Source organism: Pezoporus occidentalis, unplaced genomic scaffold (genome assembly GCF_034315485.1).
Source record: "Pezoporus occidentalis ecotype Australia unplaced genomic scaffold, CSIRO_AGI_Poc_V1 ctg443, whole genome shotgun sequence".
NCBI classification, from domain to species: domain Eukaryota; kingdom Metazoa; phylum Chordata; class Aves; order Psittaciformes; family Psittacidae; genus Pezoporus; species Pezoporus occidentalis.
The window spans coordinates 14,387-25,903 of record NW_026915773.1 but is presented as its reverse complement, the minus strand read 5'-3'; the positions used below and the strand labels follow the sequence as shown (position 1 = coordinate 25,903).

Here is an 11,517-nt window from a genome sequence, read left to right as displayed (position 1 = left end):
GCTGTGGGATGAGGCAACAGGAGAGATGCATGTGCTGGTTCCACCCAGCATGAGCTGGACACTCCCCAGGGTCTCCCCAGTGGTCTGAGCCCTCAGCTGGGCTTCCCAGCACAGGCATGTGAATGCACTGAGCAGATCCATCAGGAAGGATGCAGAGGTGAGTTCAGGCAGGACCAGCTGTGTGAGAACTGGAGAATGATTTCAACCTGCACTATTGATGGAGAGGGCATTGGGCACCCAGGGCTGCCCTGAGGCTGACTTCAGGTCACACGGGAGCTCAGGAGGTGTTTGAAGCACTGGGGCTGGTTCTTCATGTCATGAAGAGGTGCAGAAGGTGCCATAGGCAGAGCTGAAGTGCCAGCATGAGGTTTTGGGTGTTGGGAAGGGCTGGAGGGGCCCAGGCACCCTCCTGCTGCCACAGCCAGGGCAGGACCAGGGCCCCACAGTGGGGTGCTGGTCACAGGGTGGGGGTGTCAGGGGAGCATCACGCTCCTGAACCAGACCGAGCAGCTCTGGGAGTCCCCACGCCACGTGTCACACCAAGGGAAGACCTTTTAATTGTCCCCTTGTAGGACATGGCCTGGAAAGAGGCAGTGATGAGGTGCTTTGTGATACCCATCTGCCTGGCTCCTCTGCAGCCAGTGCCACAGGGGCTGTGCACAGGCAGCGTGTGCCTGTCCCCCACGTGGTGGTTGACACCGTACCCAGCTGTGATAGGGGCAGCCAGGGTAAGGACTTGGTGTCCGCACGCTGAACGCAGGCTGAGGTGGGGTAATCCAGCCTTTCCCTTCCTGGGAGAGGGGATAAGCGTTCCCGCTGCACACATGTGTTCTGGGACAGGCGTGTGAGTTGTGTCCTACCCTAGGACCAAACAAGCCCACCCAAGGAGAGATGTGGGTCCCCACCATCACCCCACATGTCTGTCTGGCGTGTCAGCATGGCATGGAGCTACCTCGTGTACATGTGCATGCTGGAGAGGTTGGATCCTGCTGTCCCCAGTGCTGGTGACCCTGCTACCAGCATGAGCTCCATCCCATGAAGCATGGTGAGATGAGGTGAGCCTAGAAAATCCCCTTCTTATCTCTCTGAGGCCAAGCCCAGTAATGCAGCATCATCTGCACCACCATCACAGCACTAAAGCCACAGCAGGGCCGGGTTATTTGCTATCAGAGGTGCTGTTTGTACTCATCCCAATGACTCCATGGCTTGGGCAGGCCTGACAGGAGCACAGCAGGGCAGCAGGTAAGAAATTCCCTTCACCATGCCTTGTTCTTCTGGTCTTTCAAGATTACAGCACCCTTTGTATCCTGATACTTTCTCCCAGTGTGGGCTTTAGTGTGCAGTCTGGGAAATTACAGCCATTTAGTGTTAAACACGTGTGTGTGTATATACATACATATATACACACATACATACATATACATATATATCTAACTTTGGGGTTATCTCTTGGAGAGAGAGAGCAACATTAAAATAACTTTGGGTTATAATGCAATTATAAGGCTAAATTGGGTTCCTAAAGAGCATCAGCTGCAGTGAGTGTGAATATTGTGCTTCGCTCAGGATCAGCCAACCTTGTGTCAGGCAAAGCTAAGTGAGGCTTTTACCTTTTTACTTGTTTTGTTGTGTTTTGACAAGCCAGGAGGAAAATAACGTGGCTGTTTCTCTGTGCATCCCAGGACCCAGGGACACCGCAGAAAGGAGGTTTTCTCCCCAGAGCCCTCGGCAGCTCTTCTCCAGTGGAAATACAGCTTCACATTGGTGGAACTGTTGGCAGCAGGTAGGGATTTGTGTTAGAATCCTTGGCTGGAAGCACAGCAGGTGATGGGAGCTCAAAGGGTTGTGGCCCTGGAGCTTACCTTGAGGCTGTGTCCAGGCTTTGAGCTGGTCTGTGCTTCAGCAGCCATACCTCAAATGTTTATTTCCAGAGGTAGGAAGGACTGAAAAGCTTTCAGAAGGAAGGGAGGAGGGGAAAACACAACCCTATGATGCATTTCAGAAGGGCTTCAAAAGGATGGACAGAGTGTTTTGGGGTTCTCACAGCAGCTTTGCCAGAAGCAAACAGCAGGAACCAGATTCAAAACCCTCCCTGGGAGTTATTCCATCTGCTGTGCTGGGCTGTAGATCAAAGCTCGGGTGAGCTGCAGGGCTGACAGAGAGAGAATGGGCTCTTGGGGTTTGTTTAATGTCCCCAGAGCTGGGAAGGGACATTCCTCCCTTTGTTCCCAGGTTGGGCATCGTGGCGCAGAGCCCCAGCTGCGGGTGCACTGCCCCAGGCTTTCTGCTTGGGCTTTGCTCAGCTGGATTAAAGCTGGTTTGGTGCTCACAAGGCTTTGCAGTGGGGTTTAGGGCTATGCATGTGGCAGGGGTCTGCTCTTGGGGGTTTTACAGAGAAGGGGGGGAGGATGCTATGCTCTGTGGTGGGAGTGGAGAGCACCATGCCAAAGGAAGGGTGGAACAGGGCTTGCTCAATGTGTCATAGAGTCCTAGTCCAGCACGAGCAGGAGGTGCTGGGTAGGACACGGGTTGGTAGAACCTAAATTCCTCCATCAGGGCCTCCCCTGTACATGGGTGCAGGAGGAGGGTGCCGGTGCCTCCCCCCACTACTGGGTTTCAGTTTCATGTTTTGCACTGGCAGCAGCAAGAACTGAAAGAGGAATTGCCACCACCAGGCTGGATGTGCTGAGCCACAGGAGCCCCCCAGTCTGGCAGCTCCCGCATCCTGAAGGCTCTGCATCCTCTTTCCCAGCAAAACCAGGGTGCAAAACCAAACCTGTCCACAGTGCAGGGCTGTGGAATCCCACTGGCATCAGCAGAACTTTTCATGGTGGCCATTGGTGATAATGCCTTCTGGCTGGGACACGCTGGAGGTGACCTACCTTGTCCCCATGTCCACCACTTGCTGTTTGGTCACCCAAGGAACCACAGGTTACCTGTCATGCTGATGGGATGGATTATTGCTATCCCAGGACGGGTTACTCAGTGACCCACACTGGGAATGGGATCTTAGGGGATGCAAAACAGGCACCACCTCAGAGACAGGGTGGGATGCCCATCCCAGGGAAGCCACCATGGTGCTGCCAGCCCCCATCCCTTTGCATCCCTCTGGTGCATGTTTTGCTTGGCAGTCCCCAGGCAGGAATGTTTCCTGCTGCCGAGCGGGAGTGGAGGCAGGAATTGCTGGGATAGCGACAGGCTGAGTAACAGCACTAACTTTATTCTCTGAAACAAAGGGCAGTGTCCCAGGCGCCGAGGGCTGCTCCAGCTCCCAGCACTGTGGAGGCCAGGGCCGGGGAGCATGGGCAGAGCTAGAACCACCATTGCTGCAGGGGCTCCTGCCCTGAACTCCTGCCCAGCTCCCACCACCTGCCCTTTGCCAGCCAAAAGTGGATTTCTAGGGGTTGAAAACCAACAAGGGCTGGGATTGTCCTCCAAGCAGCTTCCCAGTCCTTCCCAGTGCTCTTCCTTCTGCAGGTCTATCTCTAGCCTTTCCCCTGGGGCATCCAAACCCAGTATGGACACCCAATACCCCTGAGCACCCTGCATGCCTCTCCTATGCTCCTGGCACCCCAGGGTGCTGCAGACCTTCCCTCTGGCCCCATGTCTCCCTTCCCTGGATGATTTCCTGGCCATGCAGGTGGCCGAGGAGGGGATGGAGGAGGAGGGGTGTCCCCTCCCCAGAGCCCACAAGCTCCATGGGCTGTGGCAGCACCTCCCCATCCTGCTCTGAGGAGGCTCCCACGTTCCTGCAGAGCATCCCTGGAGCACAGGGCCAGCTCCAGGCTGGCTGCTTCCCTTCGATAAGGAGCAGGGTTTGTTTGTGAGTAGGATTCAGCCTCGCTGCCTCGTGTGAGCAGCTCTCCTGCCAGGGCTGGCCTTGGCTGTGGGGCCTGGGGCAAGGCAGCACTTCTCAAAGCAAATATTTGCCCAGTGCAGTACCAGAGGGGAAAGAGGAGTGCTTGTTTCCCTGGCACCAGGGGGAGGTTCCCAGGGACCTGCACTTGATCCTGGGGGGGGGGGGGTTCAGCCGTGCCCTGACCTGTCACTGTGCTGAGCTGCCCAGGTTCTGAACCTCTTCATGCTCTGCAGCTTTGCACGAAGAGGCTTTTACCATGTACTACAGCAAAGGGGCATCGCGCTCAGCTGCCTCGGGAAACTTCACTTGGTGTTCAAGGTGGACCTCGGCTGTACCAGGACCTTGCTCCTGTGCCAAAGATGCTCGAAGTCTGCAAGGACCCCAAATCTACCCAAAAATCCTTCATAAAATTGAGCACTATTCGGTGGTGGCAGCACCAACCTGTTGGAAAGGGGCTTTAAATATTGGATGGTGGATGCTCATCCTTGCTGGTGCCATCAGCACACCCAAACTGCCCCCAGCCCCTCGCCCCTCTGCTTGGGCGTTCCCACCCACTCTTTAGGCTCGCCAGGGCTTCAGGCTTTTCCCTGTGGCTGCACAGGGTAATGGGGAATGGTACTTTAAAGCATCATTTTCTGTTGCTTATGAAGCAAGACTGTCCTGCAGCTGACCACCAAAAACCCCTCCTGCCCCGCCCTACCAGTGCAGTGACATTGGCTCAATGCTGCTCCCTCCCCACAGCCATTTCCTGGGCTCAGGGAGCAGCACATTTCCCACCCACTCAGTTTGTCTTGGAAACAACATGGGAATCGGGGAATGAGCCTGCACAAAAGGCAAAGGCTGAAGCACCAGCACTGGCCCCAGCCCCCCGGGGCACCCAGCCGCCCTGAGCACCCATGAGGGCTTTGGCAGAAGCTGGCTGACCCCAAGCATCAAGGGTCAGTGCTAATGGGGATTAGGAACATGGAAAGCCCCAGATTAATGGCCTGGCTGTTCCAAGCCAAGTCACCAGCACCCGCTGTGAGCTCTTCCTCCTTTTCCTCCTCTCCAGCAGGAATGTGAAGGTGCCAGCCCTGCCTGTGGTCCTGCTGGTTTTAAATCTCTGTGTGCTGTAGTGCAACAAGCCTCTCTGCTTGTGCACAGTGAGCCTAAACCCGGGTGGGAATTAGTGCATCTCCAGGGGAAACCAACCTCCCCTGACAGCTGGGGTGGGGACACAACCTCCTGTCCCACCATGGTCGGGCAGCTCCAAGCTGTGTCTCAGGGCTGTCCCCATGGCGTGTTCCAGGCATGTTCTCCCCTCCCCGTGTCCTACCAGGGCCCCACTGGATGCCCGTGTGAGCCAGAGCTTCCTCAGGGCTTCTCCATAACGGGAGCTGCTCCTGGTCCCTCTTCCCTCCTGCTCCTCTCCATAAGAGGCGAGGTGACAGGGAGCTCCGAGAGGAGCCTGCACTTGGCTTCCCTCCACGCATTCCTTTCCTGCCTGTCACTGACTGATATAGTCCCCAGCGTCAGCCTGGCCTCACGTCAGCAGGGCCGAGGCCAGCAGCAGGCAGGGGCACCCTGGGCACGTCACTGGGTCTCAGTGGTGCCTGGGAGTTCCTTGCAGGGCTGCAGAGCCCTGCCCAGGGGCTGTTTCCATCTGACAAGGATGGGAGTCCTGGTGTCAGCAATCCCACAGCATGGGATGCGCTCACTGGTGCTGCAGGGCCACTACCCCTGCAGGCTGAGAGAGGGAAGGGAAAGATGAGTGTAGATTGCTTTTCTTTCCTCTTCCATCCTTCCTTCCTCCCTTCTTCCCATCCTTCCTCCCTACAGCTCAGCTCTGCCATCACACACTCAGGAGATGGGTCCTTCTCAGGAGCCAAGCAGCAGGACCTGTGTGCTCCTGCGCTGGGATTGCTTGAGTCCCAAACCCCACCCTGTCTTTAGTCCTGCTGCTTGGACAAAACCCCCTGCAAACAACAGAGGGCTGGAGAAGTTTGGGGCTTTTATTTCCTTAAATACCCCCTCCTGGACTCATGGCATCATGCAAGCCCTAGCCCAGAGATGCCAAGGTCAGGGTGTTCCACAGGCACAAACCAGCACAGCAGGGAAAAGCACCACACACAGGAACCAGGACATGCGACCATGTCCTGGAGCTGCTCCTGCTCCACAGCCACTGGAAAGGGGAACCCAAACCCTCCAAGCTTGGAAGCCTCCCCGTCCAGCCTCGCAAGCAGTAGCTGGTTCTTCTGGCAATTCATCTCTAAACTCCACTATGGACTGTGATGAGGTTACAGGTCTCCCATCATGTTGGATTGCTGAGGATTAGCAGGGACAGGCAAACCAAATGTGCAGGGGAGGGGTTGTCTCCTTTCATGTCTGTGCATCCCTGCTGCAGGATGGGGTGCTGGGTTTAATGTATATACATATTACATTTTATATGTCTATATATATGTACAGCTTGGGTTGCAGAGGGGGCCTGTTCCTACCTCCTCCAGCCCAGACAGTGCGAGATGGGACAGTGAGCAAGGCAAAGCCACTCCCCTGCACCTTGCCCTTATGTGCACCTTATGTTGCTATTTTGGGGCGCAGCCCCTCTCTCCATCACCCCTTCCCGGGTGGGAGTGGAGGGAAACCCTAGTGCTGTTGGGAAGGGGCTTGGGCAGGTGCTGGGAAGCTCGGGATCAGCTGTGGAGAGGAGCAGAAGGATTAACTCCCCTCTGGTTCTCCGTGGCCCTTGGAGCAGATGCCAGATCCTGCCCAAGCCAGTGACATGAAGGAGCTGGCTATGCCACAGGTAGAGGCATGCTTTTGGATTAGGGCAGCCAGGGCTGGAAATAGAGATGCTGCTCCATGACTAGAGCCTCATGGGGTACTTCAGCCAAGGCTGGGACAGAAGCAAGAGGCAGGGCTGTTTGAACACTGATAAATCACAGCTTGGACAGTTCTGGCTGTTGCCCAGTGACCTCCTCCAGCCTGGCCTTTCTGGAAGGAGAAAGGCCATGAGAAACCACAGCCCTAAGCCCACATGCAGCAGGGTTAATCACCCACTTTCACTTCAATGATTCCCTTAAAAAAGGGTTCAAATGCCTGGAGAAAACCTTTCTTAACACCCAAACACCTGGAAAGCGTGTGAGGAGGGCATGAGGAGGAACACGCCACTTTCTGCTGTCCCCACCCACGAGCAACAAGGCTGTAGGGGGGGCACCAGAAGAGTGCCACCAACATGGCCAACCACCCTTGCTCTGCCCCCTAAAACTCCCTCTGTGTACTGCCTATTGAGCAGTGCTCTGAAGCATCCCACAAAACAGCTCCCAAAGTGCAAACGTCCAGCCACTGCTCCCACACACAAGGGACCAGGACAGAAAGCTGGTGCTGGGCATTGCCTACACGTGGTGCCCTCCATGGTGACCTACATGTGGTAGCTTGTGTTCCATGGGGCAGTTGTCATCTCCTGTTGCTTCCGGTGACGGGTTCTGAGGCCTTGCACACCTGAACGTGTGGTGTTCCAGAATCAGCCTTCCCTTTGGTCCCCGTGGTCATTGTGATGCCCGAGTCGCCATGTGCAGGGATATGGGCTGTGCCCCATGGCCTCAAGCAGATCAAGGTCTTGGTCCGTGATAAATAAGGGAATAAAGCTGGGATAAGGCCAGGCCAGGAGGAGCCCCCACCTCAGTATCTGTCCTGCAGCAGGTCCGTTCCTGGTTCAAGGCACTCAGAGAAGCAGCTCTGCATGGATTTGCCATTGATTTAATGGAGATTTGCTGGGAAGCAGAGAAATTCTGTTTAAAAGAGTCGGGACTGAGGAAATGCTCCCTGCTTGGGGGAAGATGGGAATAAAGAACCCAATTAACCCCCAGTTTGTCGGATGTTGGCCGTGGAGAAGCCTGAAGTGGTGCTGGTCACACCGGTGCTCCTGGGCAGCCCAGCTCCTCAACAGCCCAGTTCCAAACTGGTTGGGCTGGGGAGCAGGCTCTGCTTGGGGCTGCCACAAGCAGGGGTAGGCAGGGCTCAGCACCTGCATTAGGCGTGTTCCATAGGATTGACCAGGGCTCTCGAGGGATTCCCAGTTACCTCCAGGGTCTCCCAAAGGCTCTCAAGGGGTGCCCCGTTAGCCCCAGTTGCCACCAGAGGCTCTTGAGGGATTCCCAGTTACTCCCAGTTGCCCCCAGCAGGGTTCTGGGTTGCCCTCAGTGGTTCCCAGGAGCCCCCCCCCCCCCCCCCCCAGGCTCTCATAGACTCACACGGGGTTCCCAGTTACCCTCCGCTGCCCCAGAAAGCTTCCCAGTAGCTTTTGGGGGTTCCCAGTCACTCCCAGCTCCACCCGGATGTTCTCAAGGTGTTCCCGTTGTCCCGCAGAGGTTTTGGGTTGTGCTCAGGGCTCCCGAGTTGCCTCCGGGACGTTCCGGGGGGGCTTCCCAGCACCCCCCACACTCCCAAGCAGCCGCACCCCCCTCCCCTGCGCCCGGCCCCGCCCCTCGGAGCGCCCGGCCCCGCCCCCCGGGCTCTGCAGCCCCGCCCCGCTCCCGCCCCCCTCCTTCCTCTCGCTCTCTGACGCGTGCCCCCCCCCCCCCCGTCGCGCGGGGCACGCCGGGAGTTGTAGTCCGGGCTCCGGCGCTTGATTGCGCTCAGCGCGCCGCGCCCGAGTCCGAGTCCCTGCGTGCGCAGGCGCAGAGCGTGAAGCGCGGCACGGCCGTGGCGGGAGGGGCCTCGGAGCGAGTCTTTTGCCAGGGATCCTGAGGGCCCGAGCGAAGGCCGGGGGCTCTGGCTCAGCTCCGGCAGCGGAGGAGGCCGCCTGGAGCCTCGGGGACCTGCCCCTGGGCTGCAGCCTTGGGCACAGGTCCGTGGGGAGAAGGGACATGGGCGGCACGGCTCCAGAGGCAGCAGCGGTGCTGTCACAGAACGCGCTCGCACAAACTCTTCTGGACAACCAATAATGCAGGGTCAAACAGAGCCCTTCTTGTGTGCCCCGTGGAGACGCGGACGCCCCAGCCCTCGCTGCGGGCAGACAGAACTGGAGGAGCTTTAAGGTCCCTTCGACCCAAACACTGCCATGATTCTATGGCAATGGCAAGACGGATGTCACTGGGGGATCAACAGGACACCAGCAAAGTCTGCAGGTGCTGTGGGGTTCTGGAGAATGCACATCCAAAATCAGTCTATTGTAAGCCCTCTCTGCCAAGCGACCCAGAGAGCGGTTTCAGATGGAGTCTCAAGTAACAAGAAACCTTTGAACAAACTAAACAGGACCTTGGAGCAGTGCAGACCAGGCAAGATGTGACAAGTGTGCTCTGCATCACAGCCAGCAAAGACGGTCCTACCAGGAGCGGCTGGCAGAAAGCTCCAGGGGAGACTCAAGGTCCTTGCTCTTCCCAGGTAAACAGAACACTCTGTTCCACTCAGCTTGGAATACTTTAGGTAAGTGATGTGCAAATTTCATCCCTGCGCCCCTGAGCACCACAAATTCTCCCTTCCCCTGCATTTCAACAAGAAATGGAACACAAGGTCAAGCTCATAGCAAAAGGCAATTGGGACCTCTTCAGGTCTACAAGCAGGGATTTGTCTGCTGGGGAAGAGTTTTGAATGGCCTTTTATGACATCCTCAGCTCTGCCAGTAGTAAGGCACAGGGCCCATAAATTCAGAGTTGGGTACATTCCAGCCAGGGAACAGAATGCAGGAGCAGCAAAGTGAAACAGAATCCATGTCCTGGACAAGAGAGCCCCCTTTAACACAGCTGGAGACAATGGTCTGCAAAAGCTGCCAGTGACACACAAGCCTGTCATCACCTTTGGCCACCCCTAGGAAGACCAAACTCAAGAGCCTTCATTGCACAAAATAGTAAGCAATTCAAAGTAATTCATGTTTCAATTCATGGGGTTTGCTTGCTTTTGGATGTTGCTTAGGGTACTGAGGATACCTGCCTTCCCCTTATGACACTCTCCCTGGACACAAGAAATCTGTTAAGTTTCTCACTTCAAGTGCACACGGATGGTGAGAGCCATGAATAAGTGGAGGGGGTGCTTTTAAAGCGTGATGCTCTTCAGATAAAGCAGCACACTCTCCTCCCGCAGCAGTGTGCCTGCTCTCAAATACCCCCACAGCCAGTCTGTCATGTCTTTAAATGCACCCAGGAGCCTTAATACAGCAAACAGCTGCTGCTGCCTCTGAACGGCTTTGGCTGCAGTCCTCAGGCAAACCAGCTCCTGTCACAGTGAACTCCCAAGAGAATCTGCAGCAACTGGGAACCAACACAGTGCAGTGGATCTGAACAGCAGGGTGCCTGCATCTCACACCCTGGTGGCGAGGAGAATTTGTGTCGTCTAATCTCAGGCACTGTGCAATGTCTAGGTTAAAGCCAAGGCTTTCTGGGCAGTTGTTCACTTGTATCTAAACTGCATGAGCCCAAGCAGAACACGCCTAAGTAAGAAGCAGCATCCAGAACACACAACAACCGGGTTCCTGCAGCACCAGCCATGCACACCCTCCAAACCTGATGTCATGCCCAAGAGGAAGGAGCCACCAGCTCCTGCACACAGAAGGCTCCTGCTTTTCCCCCAGCACCTCTGCAGGCAGAGGGGAGCTCCAAGCACATGAACAAGGCCAGTGCCTCCTCCTCACCCATCCCCTGCTCCTACAGCTGGGATGGCACCAGCTCATCTCCTGACAGCTTCTCCTCCTTTCACAGCACGCACCCACAATGTGTTTGAGGCCAACACCAAGACAGCATTGCAAAGTCAAAGAACACGTACGTGGATGCGCAGGGCAGCCACGGGAGATGCAGCCTCCCAAGGGAGGGGTCTCCTCTGCACTGGTTACTGCAGGGCTCTCACACCTTAAATAGCCCACACTTGCCGTGGGGGCCCCATCACAATGGGCGTCTCCACAGCGACAGCCATGGCTTTGTGATGGTGGCAGCATCGAGCCCATGGCCACTGGGCAAACGGGGTGCTCCAGGAGTCACGGTGCCTTTTTATTCCCAAAAACTGAATCGCCTGTGTAGGTCCCTTGACCTTACTCTGCTTTATGGCAAAACCAGCTTTCAGCAGGATTTGCATTATTTTCCTCCCTTTCTCAAGGACTTCTGCTTAATCACCCCACAAGCTAATGTCATCAATGTATTGCAGGTCTTCTGGAGCTTGCCCCTGTTCCAGTGCAGTCTGGATCAGTCCATGGCAGATGGTAGGGCTGTGTTTCCATCCCTGGGGCAGTCAGTTCCAAGTGTACTGAATGCCCCTCCATGTAAAAGCAAACTGTGGCCTGCACTCTGCTGCCAAAGGAATTGAGAAAAATGCATTGGCAGTATCAGTCGTGGCATACCACTTGGCTGCCTTTGACTCTAGTTCATACTGAAGTTCTAGCATGTCCGGTATGGCAACACTCGGTGGCCACGACAGTCTACTGTTAGTCTCCACTCTCTGTTAGATTTTCGCACTGGCCACATGGGGCTATTAAAGGGTGAGCGGGTGCTGCTGGTCACTCCTGGGCTCTCTAACCAATGGATCAGCTCCTGGATGGGAATCAGGGAGTCTCAGTAAACCTGGTTGTCCCTGTCCTGCACATGGCTGGAGGCAGGGCCCCTCTAGTCCTGGTCCACTTCCTTCTTGTAAAATGCTCTGCTTCCTTTTTGTAAAAATGGACCAGGATTCATTCCCATCGGATCAAGTGTAAGGTCACC

The 11,517-nt window shown here is 56.0% G+C and overlaps 1 long non-coding RNA gene across 1 annotated transcript; it reads right to left on the bottom strand.

Moving 5' to 3' along the window:
- Positions 1 to 5,826: 5,826 nt before the first annotated feature.
- LOC134172143 (uncharacterized) lies at positions 5,827 to 7,769 on the bottom strand. The gene is made up of 2 exons (XR_009967845.1): positions 7,258 to 7,769; positions 5,827 to 6,233 (listed from the first exon to the last, which is right to left on the bottom strand). It is a non-coding gene; the product is annotated as an uncharacterized LOC134172143 (long non-coding RNA).
- Between the last annotated feature and the right edge of the window lie 3,748 nt (positions 7,770 to 11,517).